The sequence below is a fragment of the Dendropsophus ebraccatus genome, chromosome 1, assembly GCF_027789765.1.
Source record: "Dendropsophus ebraccatus isolate aDenEbr1 chromosome 1, aDenEbr1.pat, whole genome shotgun sequence".
In the NCBI taxonomy this organism is placed as follows: Eukaryota; Metazoa; Chordata; class Amphibia; order Anura; family Hylidae; genus Dendropsophus; species Dendropsophus ebraccatus.
This window is the reverse complement of record NC_091454.1, coordinates 21,618,523-21,631,101: the sequence shown is the minus strand read 5'-3', so window position 1 is coordinate 21,631,101 and position 12,579 is coordinate 21,618,523.

Genomic DNA, 12,579 nt, shown 5'->3' with positions numbered 1-12,579 from the left:
TTCTTCACGAAGAAAGAATAGATAAAATGTCACGTAGGGATGATCTAGAAAAGGGCTCTTAATAATTTAATTTCCAATACCACAAAAATAATCTTGAAAAATGTATGACTATGATTGTTACATTGTTACATTTTCTTTACTTACAGAAATTTTTTGCAAATGTGACAACAGGAAGTGCCGCCATATTGGTTGTCAACTTTGAATTATCTTCTTAAAAACTGATGGTAACCATAAGTGTGATGTGTCTATTAAGTGTCTTATCAGTCAGAGAAGATCATTTGAAGGATAACCAGAAGCATTATTTGGTGGGGGTCTTGGTGCCACAACCCCCACTGATGGCTAAAAGTAAGGGGGAGGCTCTCTGCACCCTTTCATTTCTAATGAGCTCTACTTAGCTTTGCCCAGAGAGCTAAGCAAATAAATGTTTTATGTAGAGTCTATACTCTGGTCGTTTCTCTCTCCAAGGAAAACCAGATCAGAAATGAAGGGGCTCAGTGCTCAGCTGACCACATCTTTACACTATTTCAGATAAGTTTATTAAAATGCTAGGTGCCCTTTAAATATCCCAACCAATAAGGCTTTACTTCCTGTTGTCACTTTTTCAAAATGGCTGACTTCAAATATGCCAACATTTCTGTGAGTACGACAAAATGACCAAACTTTTCTTGCCGCACTGACTTCTAATACTTATATATGGCAGCTGGATGGTGAGGATTCAGGTATTATATCCATCTTCTCCCCCAAAGCTGTAACAGCCCAGAAAGATCTAGATTGTTTTATATATCCAATATAAACCAATGGACACCATGTGTAGACTATACAGAGTAAAAACAAGACTGTACTTGGCCCCATAGATCATATCCCTTTCCTAGGAGAAAAAGGCCTGACTTTTGCCCCTAGTTGTTTGCGTAGAGGGGGACTCCTTTATTATGTGTAGGAGATGGTGCCCGTTTCCCCCAAAGGAGTTGCAGTTTGGAAGGATCATTGGTAGTGTGGAGAGGACCCGTCAAAATGTTTGGGCAATGTTATCCAAACCAGAACACTTCCTCATGACTTTAGAAGTTGGATGCCACTCTAGGAAGTCCTGGAAAACATGTATACCGCCATAGGCTGTATTCATGTTTTCCTGGTAGCCCTAGGGCAGCATCCAACTTCTGCAGCCGCAGGGCATCAAATGCCAAGCATTGAGGTTTGGCAAACCCAAACAGTTTGACTCGTCTTCACTGTATCATCCCACGCTCTACAACGTCCTAGTTTCTATCCATTATCTAATGAGAGCTGGCCATTTATTTTCTCCGCTACACGTGTAATTTTTTTTTTTGTTCCTTTTTTTTATTAATGAACATAAAAATGGAAGTAAAATTTTAAAGGCTTCATTAAGCTGTTTAACCTTTTTAGTGACAGCTAACATATTCAATTTCTGGCACATTATGTTAAAGTTGTTATTCACATCCTCTAATGCAACAAACGCTTTATGTGGGATTAAAGCACATTTCGCAATTGGACAACTTCCAAGTTTCTTTTACAGCTAAATTTTTAGTATAGTCGCTGAGAAGAGATTTTTTATTTTTTTTTCAATGTAATGGAAGTCCCACATGTTTATGAATTAATGTCCAAATCCTGGTTGTATATTTGACCCAATAGGTTTTATATATAAAAGAAAAGATGACTTTTTGAAGGACTATCACCAGTTTTGTGATTTTGCCCATAGACGGTAGGATTGTTACAGTTGTGTATTTCTTCATAGAATCCCAGGGGTATGTGCTAAGCTTGCAAACCATGGAACTCCAGCATAACACTGTATTGTGAGCGTATGAATGTGTCTGCAAGGTTTATATTACTAGTATGCTTGGTTTCGAAATCATAATACTTTGGTTTAATATTGAAAAAAATTAAAATTTCCTAATAGAATTAAAATACGCAGTTAATATTGGTCCAAGATTTATCCTCTTTTGTCAAGTTGCTAATATAGTTTCTTGGTTATGTCCATTTTTGGGGTAAAAAACAATATGGCCGACAAAAAATTTTAACGTCCTGAAAAAAGTTTTTTTTTTTTCTTTAACTAAGGAGATGCCCTTTAAGCAATTATAATTTGAGTCAAAGCCAGAAGGGTGCTGAGTATAGAGATGGCTTTAGAACATGTCCCCCTGTAAGAGACCGGATGGAACCGGTGATGGCAGCATTGTTAAATTAACTATTGAAGAACTCAGTGACATCATGATTTTTGTATACGTGGATATATATTGTTGGCTTTAAAGTGGTTGTTTGCTTTAGGCCTATTATTTTTGCCATAGGGACCCTATAAGATAAAAGATCACAGTGTGTCCCATTGCTAACACCACCAGCGATCAACTGTAATCTGCAGGGAAAGGGAGTACTAAGTGTTACGTTTTCCTGGAGCACCTCCGCAGGTTAATTTAAGTATTGCACAGCACCCACTATATGTAATGAGATACCTATACATCAGGTCCTCCAGAGTCAGTGAAGCTCATTTGTAGCCATTTCCCAGTAATATATGAAGGTCTATTACTCAAAGTTCTCTAGTAAAGCATTTGAAAAAAAAAAAAAATTAAACTTGAGAACCCTTTTAAAATGGAACGACTTAATGGTAAGCCATCTGAAGAACATGATAATATGGTTCAATAGGTCCATTTCTAAAAAAAACACTGAGGTGTATCTGTCACATATACTCAATGAGCAGCCATTTTGGGCCTGATCTTTAGTCTTTGGAATGTAATCTTACAAGATGTTAAAGCGAAACTCCACTTTCTATAGTTTAAATCTATATACAATGTAGCGAATCCTTTGCCTAACTTATCTTGTACTGACATTGAGTTGCAGCACCTCCTTCTCCATCCATTCATATACAATGTTGTTGGCAAAATTCTGCTGGTTGGAAAGACTGAGAACTTAAGAACTATGGCTTAGAACTATGGCTATTGCTCTGTGGTGACTTTTTGTTGTAGACAATCAAGTATATATATATATATATATATATATATATATATATATATATATATACTGTATATATATAATAAAAAATGCTGAAATTGCAATTGCAAGAATTACAACCATGTTGAAATTTTTGCACAATTTTTCTCCCCCATAAGGAAATGAAGTTATTCGGGGGTTGTGGTAACCCGCTATTTTAGTGTGACCAAAATTCTCCATAGCCATTATATGTAAATCTGAGCTCTTATATAACACAAAACAAACAAATAGTTGTAAAAAAAAAAAAAAATTAAAAAGTGTTGATCCAGAAGAAGGCAAAAAATTCCCATTAGGTAGAGGCCAATTTTTACTAATTTCATTCCTGATTCCTTAAAATTTCATTTGGATATGAACATGAGTACAAACACCATTTTAAAATCAGTACATGATAACTAAAGCAAAGAATTTGCTAAATATTGGAGAGTTTCCCTTTAAGAACCATCGTTACCATTGATGTTCCGAGAACACCGGTGGTACACGGAGATGTGATTATGCCGACAAGATGGTAAAGCTCATAACCTCCCAATATGTTTCTGTGTCCGCGTCTCGGCTGTGAGTGTAGCGTGTGTCTGCTTGAAGTGAAGACGGGGTAACATATACAGCTTTTTGGGGTTTGTTTTGTATTTGGGTTATTTGTGAGTCTGTACTCACTCTATGCAAAAATTTTGTAAGCATTTGCAATAATGCTCCGTATAATAATAAGATCTTTTAACTTTATTACACTTTCTGTACAAGAATAAAAAAGTGATTTGTATTTAAATGATTTCAATTGCAATCTTGTAAGACCTCTTAATAAAATAACGATTGATAAAATAACGAAGACTGTTCTTTTTAATGACCTGTTGTCCAGGCTTGGCCACTTTCTTCTAGAAACAGTGCCACTTGTGTCCTCAGGTTGGGTATGGGAATTCCAGCTCAGTTCCATTGAAGTGAATTGAGCGGAATTGTAATACCACACACAACCTGAGGATAGGGGTGGCGCTGTTTTTGCAAGAGAGTTGCCGTATTTTTTTTTTCTAATCTTGGAAGTAAGTCTATAACAATACCCATACACATGTAAAAGCTATTTCTCTTTATCCTACCATACGCATGAAAGTATGACTCTGTTTATGTGTTCTTGCAGCCAGACTATCCGAGAAAAAGGATATGGCCAAACATTTTCTTCCCCAGTTGACCGGTCCCACCAAAATTAGCTTTTTTTCTAATATGTATGTGTAAAGGGAATATGTCATCAGATATTGATCTATTGTTTTAATACAAGTTTTATGGTGATGATTTTTTTCAATTTTCCATATCCCTATCTACATTGTAAAATAATCCTGAAATATTGCAGTTTCCATTCTGACCACTAACACTAAGCAGACACTTGTATACAAATCATTCCTCACAATCCTCATATTCAGGATTACAGTGACATATGACACCAATGTGTTGATAATACAATAGCTGAGGCTCACAGCTCAGCCTTCCCCTCCCTGTAGAATGACTTCTGCATGGGTCACAGAGAATGCCTCTAAAATACTTCGGTATAGGGTCTGGGCCAGTCTGTTGATGGCATATCTGTAGTATACTTTATAAATATTGTCATAGGTGCTACCACCTTTTTGAGCTCCATAGTGTAAATCCCCCATTCTACATATACTGTAGTTGAGTGTCCCTACTCGTAGACCTTTCACCTTACCCCTATAGCTTATAGAGCCATTATGTACATAAGACCACTTTAATGCTGCATTTACACGGAGCGATAAATCGCCCGATCGTACGTTTAACGATTTCGAAGTAACGATTTTTTTTTTTTTATATATATAACAATCAGCCTTTAGACAGAACGATATATCCTACGGAAAAATCGTATTGCGATCACTTAAGCCTATCTCGCCCATAGGTTAAATCGGTGAACGACTGTTTACACGGAACGATCTGCGAATTTTTTGGGAACAACGATTTAAGAACATGTTGTAAGATCAAAATGAACGATTTCTCGCTCGTCGTTTGATCGTTCGCTGCGTTTACACGTACGATTATCGTTCAAATTCGAACGATAATCGTTCCGTGTAAACGCAGCATCAGTAGCTGCAATCTGAGCAACAATCTAATACACCTGAAGTTATTCTCCCCACACAATGTCATCTAGATATTTCTTTATGTAAAGGTACAAGGGATTTCAGGAAGACAAGACAAAGATATTTATGATTCCGTAAGACAGTGACAACATTCACATTGTTTTCTCTGTAAGTCTCTGCGAGACATGTAAGTGCCTCCTTGGGGATATAATTGAACCTTGTGCTACGCCAGCCGAAGATGTATTTCTTGAGTAGTGAGCTCCCTACCAGGCCCTCCAGAAAAGTTATCACAAGAACAGTCTCGGCAGCTGCTGGTGCAGGTGTTAAATGCTTCATCTGCCGCCATCACCTCGGGCTTCCTGCTGTCTCACTCACTCTAAAATCGTGTCCAAAATACATATCTCTAATCCACCCTGATGTCTCTTAGATAATAGGGAAACATACCATGACGAGCTTATACCTTTGTGGCCATAAAAGAAAAGACTAGGGACTAATTTTATTACCGTAGTTCCAGCAATAAGAGAATGAGGCGGTCGTTTGTGTATGGGAAGCAGAGGCTATAAGATTATTATTCTGTCCTTTCTATGCTCTCTGTGTAAATCATGTTTGGACCGGTCAACCATGATGGGCCATAACTCCATATGGACATTAGAGTCATGTCCTCACCTCTATGATCTATTTCTTATAGAATGATTCACTAATAACCATGTCCTACGCAAAAGTAGCCACATATATGTTGGCCCCAGGAGTCTCTTTCTTTGAGAGCCCCCATTCTGATACAGGTGGAGATGCAAAGACTGTGGTAATAAGCAATGTAGTGTCAGACATGATTGGGGTTGGCCTTATAGTGGATGATACACTGTGCGGTGTAGAGTCATACAGAGACCAAATACCCATGCCAAACCAAGACTAAATAGAAGTCCAGATTGCGCTAACCATGGGGTAGTCTGCAATGTATATATCTAATGTATGCTTAAGACAAATCTATCAAACAGGAACTAGTGATGACGTTGGATGCAACCAACTTCTCCAGCCACCGGGAGTCGAATGCTGAGCGTTCAGGTTTGGCCAAACCCCAACGTTCTACAAGTTTACTCATCAGCGATGGGTCATCACTAATAGGGACCCATGTAAAAAATTGTATTCAGCACAGTATACATTTGAATGAATGGAAGCCAAAATGACACACTTTTGACCACATTGGAAGAATGATGCTCAATGGATCTATTTAACCCATGGACTATCCTGGTGCTTTTGTTACATGGAGACAATGCTTCAAGTGTCTCTGTACTCACAATCTGACCCCACAAACAGCTTGTACCTTCGGATAGCTGCTTTTAATCCAAGATCTGTCCTGGGCTCCGTTCGGCAGGTGGTGCAGTTATTGTCCTGAAAAACAACTTTTAAACTTGCAGCCCTGTGTTAAATTGGCGTGGCCCAGAGTATCTGTGCATTAGACTTGCACCAGCCCTCCATCCCTCCTCCCCACCCTCTTCACCATTAAGAATGCCCCAGGTAGGATTTCTCCTATTCATCACTTGTCTGAGCACTGCACGTGTTGGATCGTCAAGGCACCTGTGCAGTTTTCAGACAGGTGATGAAAATTAAAAAAAACTACAAAAAACGGGCATTCCTAATGGTGAAGAGGGTGGGGAGGAGGGACGGAGAGGCGGTGCAAGCCTGGGCACAGACACTCTAAGCCACGCCAATTTGACACAGGACTTCAAGTTTAAAAGTATTTTTTTAGGACAATAACTGCATCAACGGACGCCAGGACAGATCTTGGAATAAAAGCAGCAATCCGAAGGTACAAGTGGTTAGGAGGGGGCAGATTTTGGGTACAGAGTCGTTTTAAGGGTATGTTCACACTGAGTAATATAGGCAGAAATCCATGGTGGAGCTCTCTGCTGTGGATTCCCACCTGGCTCAGTGTCTTTATGGGATGGCTCACGCGCCTCCGCTTCCATCGCTCTCCACTCAAAGAATTAACATGTCAATTTTTCGTTGGGAACAGAGGCGTGTGAGCCCTTCCATAGAGAGACTGAAGCAGGCGGGATTCCACCGCGGATTTCCACCTATATTACTCAGTGTGAACATACCCTAAGGGTGGGTTTACACGTAACCGATCCGCAGCGGATACGCTGTGTGCCAAACGTTAGCCATGTAACACTACTATCTACGGAAGATATACTGTATATATAACAATGCTATACACTGCCACCCCTTTTACACAATGTAGATAGCAGTATCTCATCATGTAACTGTATTACATTTTCATTAAACATTCTTACTGTATGCTATGCAATTAATATCTGTTGTGGTCACCTGTCTTGGCTGTCAGGTTATTGGAGGTGCATTGTTCTCATGGACAGCAAACACGATCAATGCAACTTTACAATTCACACACTCTTAAAGGGGTCGTCCCATCAAGATATCCCCTGCCTGTATACCCTATTACGGCATGTGGGCAACATAAAAGGTCTCCACTCAAGACCCCTCCCACCAACAAAAAGAGCAGAGGGACACCGCCCAGGATTGGCTTTCAATCAAATGGCAGAGCAGGCGATCCATCAGCCAATATGTGATGTTGCAGCTGGAGGAACTGCAGGAGGCCGGTGGCTATTGGATATCATTAAGGGAGATCTTCTGAGGCACAGGGACGGGTAACTACCTGAGATTTATTAGTTTAATGGGACTTCTCCTTTCAAGAAACCTAAATGGCACATTATGCTGTTTGCATAGAGTGAGTGACAAGTTACTAGCAGTGAGCTAGTATCGCTGGTCACATACACAGCTCTGTGCAAAGTTGCTATAGTAATGTGAAAGGTTTGGTGCTTGTTATATCTGCTGTAAGTAGGGTGGGCCCAAGGTACCCCTAGTCTGACACTGGCTGGGCTGGTGCTCCCCCTAAAATCCATAGGATAGGGGATAACAAGCTAAAAAAAAATTTCATTCAAATCAACTGGTGTCAGAAAGTTATATAGATTTGTAATTTACTTCTATTAAAAACCCTCAAGCCTTCCAGTACTTATCAGCTGCTGTAAGTCCTGCAGGAAGTGGTGTATTCTTTCCAGTCTGGCACAGTGCTCTCTGCTGCCACCTCTGTCAATGTCAGGAACTTACTTTGGACAGTTCCTGACATGGACATAGGTGGCAGCAGAGAGCCCTGTGTCAGACTGGAAAGAATATACCACTTCAAATTACAAATTTCTGGCACCAGTTTTTTTTTTTACGATTTTTTTTTTTGTGGAGTACCCCTTTAATACTATGGGCTATTTTACTTTTAAACAACTAGACAACCCCTTAAGTACAGTCAAAGCAGTTTCTTCAGTGATCAACTAATCAGGTGATCACTGATTTCCTATGAAATCCTGGGAAATGTTTTACATGCCGCCCATACTGTCTTTACTCTAGAGGATTTCCAGGTAGGGATCCCCTTCTTCTTTATTCATTTCAGCAGCTTTATGTATAATACTCTTTGGCCGCCCTTTCCACATACAATTACATCAGATTGTCAGCCGTCTCCTTCATGTAAACAAATCCGCCGTATATAACCGTATACCAGTGGGTTCTAAACCAAGTGACCGGGAATGCTGGGAATTGTAGTGTATAGAAATGTCTGTGAGCCACAAGTGTCCCTCCAAAAAGTTGGGAGGTATGGAGGAAGGGCTGACTGCAAAGCATTATGGGGAAGCTTGATGTCATGTGTTTTCAGTCATCATCATCATCAGCAGCATCATAAGCTTTACAGCAATGGAGAAGCATTATCAATCTGCCAGAGACAAAACACAGTCTGATTCGCCTATAGCGACCAATCACAGATCACCTTTCATATCTTAACAAGCTCTTATAAAATTAAAGCTGAGCTTTGATTGGTTGCTATGGGTAAGTCAGACTGTCTAAGTTGCACATGGCAACCAATTACAGTTCAGCTTTTATTTTACCAGAGTAATTTGAGAAATGAAAGCTGAGCTGTGATTGGTTGCTATGGGCCACATCAAACCATATTATTTAGTGATCTTAGTGTGGCCTAACCATAAGCTGTTTGCTCGGTCACAAGTGTGTTTAGTGACCTCTGCAGTAAAGTGCATTGCCAGTCATTAATGGGTTAATGCTTCAGATGTGTTTACCTGCAGTTACCATGGTAACCGTGCACTGTGATGACAAGCGCTTATGTCATAAAGAAGGTTCCATAAAGCAACGCACCGCGCCCAGATCAGTGCCATCTTGGATGCGCCAGAGGACCTTGAGCTTTGACCACTTTACTGCCCCCTACCCGTGATGTAATTTGGAGGTTCTAGCAGGGGAAAAGGGGTGGTCTGCTTTAGACTACCCCTTTATCGAGTCTACACCAAGAAGAGATACATCCGCCTGCCTAGCCATCAATAAGGTGACATATCTCTCTCAGATCCAGTATATTTAATTTATAGTATGGTATTACCCTCTAAGCCCAGGGGAGGGGCAACTCTCCAGCCATGGCTCCCTCAAGGTTTCCCCCACAGGGGGTTTTTCCTCGCCTGAGTGCTGGAGGGTGACTCTTCGTGAGTCGGGGGTCTGCCATTTTCAGTGTCATGTAATTTTAAATAAAATTGGCACCCTTTGACACCTGATTACAATGTGTTGTGTCTTTATTTTGTGTTTTTTGGCTGAAATTCTTATTCTTGGGAGTTGGGGATGCGTCACATATTTCAAAGTGATAGAGCTTGACATCTGCCTGCTACACGATCTATCACCTGCACAATAAGCGTGAGTAGGACGGAGCATGTATGTGCATATCCCTGGATTAAAGGGGCACTCAAATCTTGAAAAAGTCAAGGCTGCAAGGTAAAAAGGTAGCACATTATTGCAGCATGGACACCACCATAAATATACATCTAGTGTATATGCACAACCCAGTGGCTCTTGTGTGTGTGGGGAGCATCAGGGGCAAGGCAAAGTATTGCGGCCCCACACCCATACATCCAGGTGTGGCTTAGGTAGCTCCCCCCACCCTGCAAAGTCCACAGGATACACAATGGAAAGTGCAGCTCCGGCCACACTCTGCATTGTGTGCTATGGTGAATTGGGATGCGGGCACATGGATTTCACAGCATATTTTATATAAAAAATAGGAGAAAAAATTTAGGTGACAAAATGCAAGAGCTATGGCCTTTTAAACGTGAGGAGGAAAAAACGAAAACAAAAATTGGCTTGGTCCTTAAGGGGTTAAGGAAGCGCTACGAGGGCACGGGGACGGGTAAGTATACTTTCGTTATTATATTCCCACACCCCCCTACCTGCCTGAGATTTGTTAGTTTCATGGGACTTCTCCTTTTAAGATACTTATGTGGCACATTATGCTGTTTGCATAGAGTGAGTGACAAGTTAGTAGCAGTGAGCTGGCATCGCTAGTCACATACAGTGTCGGACTGGCCCACCAGAGGACCGGTGGGCCCCCAGCTCAGAACTTGCAGTAACACTGACAGACATGTCATTTCTCACTGGTTCTTAATTGGTGGGCCCCCAGGATCATTTCCTCTGGTAGGCCCCAGGTATCTTAGTCCGACACTGTACATACAGTGGAAATGACATGGGTTATGGCCTTATAGTCAAGAATTGTAATTTATCTAAGCGACTCAAAAGTTGAACTTTATTAGAACCAATCTTGATTTTGGCTAAAACATATGGACCAAATACTTTCTATCACCCCTTTATTGTCAGTTGGACCAAATTTTGAAATTGTGCCCTGCCTAACCCAGTGATTGGTACAGAAGAATGACTTACTGCCTGCTGCAAAATAGGTCCTTGATTGCTTTATGGCTTTATATAGGTTAAAGATGATCATAGTGAGAGCGGATTAATATCAACCACGAGGCTCCGAGGTCAACATGGAGCGGAGCCAGAGCTTGATGGAAGACCCTTATAATATTTTATACTGTTATGATAAGATTTCGGGCCTGCAAAGAATCTTGTTTACCATAACCTGTCACAGTCTATGGGCACATTGATTTTTCATTCTCCCAGTAACATCTGTTCTCTGAGAACAATATTCACTCCCTGGATAGCGAGGCTGATGTAAAGCCGAGGATATTTGCGATGTGATACTACGCGGCCATTATTCTGCTCCCAGTAATTCTCACTGTCTCCGGAGTTCCCTGCCCTACTTATTGCTGGAGGATTGTGAAGAACGCATCAACCCACAAGCAACCTGTCCCAGTCAATTACAGCTTCAATGTTATCATAACTGCATCCACCGAGCAGCTAGGAGCTTTGATCTTGGTAACCCTGAGTCGTTGAACAATATGAAAGTTTCTAGAACAATCAGATATTGGTCTTAAAGGGGCAGATGATAGTGGGGACCACTGTTTCGGAAAAGGGAGCCAGTCAGACTAAAGGACCAGAGTCCACATTTGATGTATCCAGTTAAATTTTGATAGAGAATGACAAATTATATTTGGTTGGACCAATGGGTGCCATTAATGTTGGTAGCTACAATAGTCTGTTTTTACATTCTGTTAACATACACTGAATGTGGTCTGACACAGTATCACCTCTGTCCGAGACAGGAACACAGAGCAGTAGCAAATGCCCCTAGAAACCCTCTACTGCTCTGGACAGTTCCTGTCATGGACAGATGTGGCAGCAGGGAACACTCTGTCAGACTGGAAAGAATACACCACTTCCTGCAGGACATACAGCAGCTGATAAGTACTGCAACACTTGAGATTTTAAATAGAAGTAAATTACAAATTTATATAACCTTCGGAAACCAATTGAATTAAAAGAAAAACAAAATCACCAGAGTACCCCTTTAAGGAAACTTTGCAGTCTTAGGCTATGTTCACACTACTTATGAGGCTGGCTGTTCCGTGACCCGTCCAGGTCACGGAATGGGCAGTCTTTGAAAAGATCGTCCTGGCCGGTACTGCAGTACCGGCCGAGTAATCTTTAGCGCTGCAGAGTTCTGATGCGGACGCATCCGTGTGCGCCCGCATCAGAACTCCCCACTGCACACAATGGAGCAGGCGGCCGGAGCCGCTGGCTCGACTGTGTGCACTGACAGGGTTTTTTGCGGCCACTATTCACTGAGTAGCGGCTGCAGAAAACTGACATGTGTATGTGTATACACTCTGTCCGGGATTCCCTCAGAAGGCAGCACTACATAAGTTCTGTGGGAATCACGGCCGTTGTAACAACTTATGTAATGAACTTATGTTGTGTGAACATAGCCTTAATGCCACAGTTATTACTTTGATAGGAGATAAAAGGGATTTTCTGGCATGTCAATGTACATTATGGGGGAGATTTATCAAACATGGTGTAAAGTAAAACTGTCTCAGTTGCCCCTAGCAACCAATCAGATTCCACCTTTCATTTCTCACAGACTCTTTAGAAAATGAAAGGTGGAATCTGATTGGTTGCTAGGGGCAACTGAGCCAGTTTCACTTTACACCATGTTGGATAAATCGCCCCCTATGACCTCAGAATAAAAGGGAAGTTCTACTTTGATGCATCATTCCAATGCCATCAATGTGAGGCCCCCAGT